This window comes from Corvus brachyrhynchos, unplaced genomic scaffold, assembly GCF_000691975.1.
Source record: "Corvus brachyrhynchos isolate BGI_N302 unplaced genomic scaffold, ASM69197v1 scaffold4, whole genome shotgun sequence".
NCBI classification, from domain to species: domain Eukaryota; kingdom Metazoa; phylum Chordata; class Aves; order Passeriformes; family Corvidae; genus Corvus; species Corvus brachyrhynchos.
Genome location: NW_008237878.1, coordinates 1700540 through 1704268, shown reverse-complemented (window position 1 = coordinate 1704268; position 3729 = coordinate 1700540). Strand labels below are relative to the sequence as shown.

Below are 3729 nucleotides of genomic sequence, written 5' to 3'. Positions count from 1 at the left end.
TTTTTTTTTTTTTTTTTTTTTCCTTTTTTGGTTCACAGCTCACTCTCAAGGCCAAAACTCCACAGGCAGAATTTCTATCAATTTTAGTTGGAGTCTCACCTGATTAGAAGCTGCAGCAAAAAGTTTTATGATCGCACACAGAGCCTGAGGTTTCAGCTTTTCCTGACGGGTTTTTTCAGATTTGATTTCAGTCCAAAGTGTGTCTTGCTGGTCGGAATTAAAACCCAGTTCATTTTCAAAATTCCCTGTAAAGGAGAAGACATTGAAATAAAATGGTAAAAAAAAATCCCCCTAGACTAATATTGAGGTAATTTGAAACAGTTTTTTATTTAATTGTTTATGTTTCTTGTTTGACCTGACTGGATGACACAGCAGGAACAGCATTGCTTTCTAATAACAGCATTAATCACAGAATAAAAATATTTCTTGGTAATGTATAACAGTTCTTCTGAGCTGAAAACAAAAAGTAATGTTCATCTGCCTACAAGGTTTAAAGTAAATAAAAATGAAATACTCTATTGGGATTACACCATGGGAGATGATTGGGAATGCTGGCGTGATTTGACATGTAACAGCCCACTTTGCTGGTATTAGCAGGCTGTGAAATCATATAAAAATGAAAAAAACAGAAGAAAAAATAATGAGTTTCATAAGAAAAATTCACTTTTTGATCTTTTCTCCAGAAGAAACTTTCTGTTCTGCATTTTGTCCCACACCACTTTTAGGGTTGTTAAGAAGGAGCCTTTTCACCAACAGCACTAATTAGTGGTGTGGTTTAACCTGGCAGCAGCCAAACACCAGAGAGCCCTTTGCTCCCCACCACAGGATGGGGAGAGAATTGGGAAAAAGGTGAAATAGTTTTCTAGTTTAATAGGTCAGAAAAGGAAGGAATACCAATAATAGTGATAAAAGAATATACCAAACAAGTGGTGCCCAATGCAATCGCTCACCACCCGCTGGCCAATGCCCAGCCACCCCACTGGCCAACTCCCCATTTTTTTGTTCAGTATATCCCTTTCTGTTTTGTCCAGAACACATACACATCAATTTTACTTCACAGGCTCTTGAAGTGTTTTTGTGGAAATGATTCAAACTTTCTAAATGTGACACCAAAGTCTGTTGTTTCATGGGTCTGTTTATAAAACCAACGAGAAGCCGCAGAGAGCTGCAGCCTGACACCAGAGGAAGCAGAGGGGTTTCACAAGCCACACTGACCTGGCCACGTCTGAGAGCTGGGGGCATGTGCAGGAGGACACCCAGTAGCTGAAGGAGCTTGTTTGGACAATCATTTCCCACCTGCACTGACTAAAGGCTCCAGCACGACGGGAATAAAGGTTCTCTCAGCCTGAACTGCCACTTCACAAGGAGCCAACAGCAGGGAATCAATCCAGAATATTTTTGTAGGATAAAAAGGAAACAGACTCTTTTAGAACCATTGCATTCTCCCTCATGTCAGAGACACTTCATCAATGTTTTGTAAAAGCAAACCAAGTCATTTGGTTTGAAAAGCACCACATTAGTACATTCTGGCTTTCAAACATGCATTTTTCCAAAGTGAACATTTTTATGCATGCAGATATTTTGAGGGGCAAGATTAGAAGAAACAACACTTCTTATCCCTCCCCTATTTCACCTATCATCAGGATGGTGATCTTTAATACCAAATGCAAGTTCCACTTCAGTCAGCACTGAGGCAAATGAGTATTGTCTGCTGAGCAACTTCATTATTTCATCAGCAGCTCCTCTGTTTCGTTTGGAAGCTCCTGACCAAGGCACTCCTTCTGCCTGGAGCCTGGTTAGTGCATTCACCCTGGTGAGACCACAGCAAGAGGCACATGAGCAAAGGTCCTTAGAAATGGAAATTACTCATGAGCTTTTAATGCAAATGAGAAGAGGTCAATCAAAATAAGCACACAGAGAAAACTAATTGGAAGTGAAATATGGACTCAAATGATAAAATATAGCTCAATTTTATACAGCTCAGTGCTCACATGCATTTACTTCTAACATCCAAGGACAACAGTATGAAAACATCAGCCTAAGCAACTGCTTTACACTTTTCTTTCTGTCTGTAGTGATACCTTTGAGGCACAAAGATCTCAGGTGGGTAACATTATTGCTTGAATCATTTCACCATAACTTCAAAATATTTTCTTTAATTAACATCACACTCGTGTAGGCATCACTGACTACAGTAACCTGTTAGCCTACAAACCTGAACTCATGTCAGAGATAAGGCTTTTGGACACAATGACAGTTTTTAAAATTTGGAAAAAAACACACAAGGGAAAAAAATACCAAAAAACCCATACAAAAACCTTCCCAAACGTTGTGAGGATGAGGGCAAGCAAGCCCACATGGTGTTTTATTTCCACTTATGACCCACATGGAGCACAAAGGTATTTTAAATTAGGAATTTTTATGAGAGCAGTTTGTTTTAAAGGTTTAAAAATTTTGCAGTGAACCTTCCCAACAGACAACCTGTGTTCCTTGGATGGATGGAGGAAACTGGGGCTGCCAGCTCCTGCCCAGCCTGAAGGCACAGGGAGGTGCCCAAGCAGCAAAAGCAGCACCACTGAGCTGCAGGGCTTTCACCTCCCTCCAAAGACTGAAAGAATAAGAGAAACAACCAGCCATAATTATGTGAACTCTTCAGAAATTCAGGAAATTAATCAAACCTAAACCCAAACCTCTGTTTCACACTGGACCCACACCTATTTTAGAGTCCAACCTAAGGCATGAAATTTTTTTATACAACTGAAATGCTGTAAGGGAAGGTGCTGCCCAGGCTGCCCCTGCCCCAGTCCTCCACAATGAAAAGGAATGACCAGACTACAGCAATGCTGGGGCACAGAGAGGAAGCACTCCTCTGTTCTGCTAATAAGTCATGAGCTGACTTTCCTGCAGGTACACATGTAGCTGTTAAATAAAGCAAATAAGAGCACCAGGCTGGCAGAGCTGTCCTTTGAAGAGGTCACAAAGCACTCGCCTTTCCAGCAGGTGAAAATCATGGCAGGAGAAGGGGGCTTAGCACCTACAGAGACACCAATTGATGGTGGGGAATGTATAAGCATCTGTTTTCGTGAGCCAGATAATTGGGTCCTTGGGAAGCAAACTAACAAGAAGATGAAAATCTCTAGAATTCAGATTTTGTTTTAAGCCACTCACTTTTTGCCAGCAATCATTTTATACAAGAGCAGTGACTGAGTACAGATGCAATTGTGGTTGTCCTGTCAAGGAACCATCTGTATTTCCTGGGTCCTGCTCCCCTCTAAGGGGCATAATTTCCCAGAGATCATGGTGTCAGAGCACTAACACTTTTTACTGTAATCTCTTTTTTCCACCTTTTCTTTCTCCCTGCACCTACTGAAATCTGTGTGAACACCTAAAAATACATATGACTTGGCAGATCTTTGCTGGGGCTCCTCACACATCAGCAGTCTGCCTAAGGCATTGTGTCCAAAAGCTGAACATCATTATAAGTTATCCAACTAGCTGGTAAAATGTTACTTCATTTTTGTTTCCATACATTGATTTCCCCCTTGATGTGACAGCCCAATCTCCCACTCACTCACTGTCAGCCACTGTTTTCCCTTGATGCTGACACTCAGTCATTCAGTCTTTTCAATATACACCTTCCTCAGCACTAAGTGTACACTTGCTCTGGGTTTGGCATGCTGGAATTACTCAGGAAAACTTCCTTTCTTTTGTTTAAAAATAATCGAAAAT

General features: G+C 41.0%; 1 long non-coding RNA gene across 2 annotated transcripts in view; it reads right to left on the bottom strand.

Moving 5' to 3' along the window:
- The window catches only part of LOC108446250, a 15767-nt gene extending 13078 nt beyond the window's left edge, over positions 1–2689 (bottom strand). For both annotated transcript variants that reach the window (XR_001861392.1, XR_001861391.1), the window contains exons 1-3: positions 1662–2689; positions 1216–1356; positions 100–245 (exon numbers count right to left, since the gene is read on the bottom strand). This is a non-coding gene — a long non-coding RNA (uncharacterized LOC108446250). The remainder of the gene's footprint in view (positions 1–99; positions 246–1215; positions 1357–1661) is intronic.
- Between the last annotated feature and the right edge of the window lie 1040 nt (positions 2690–3729).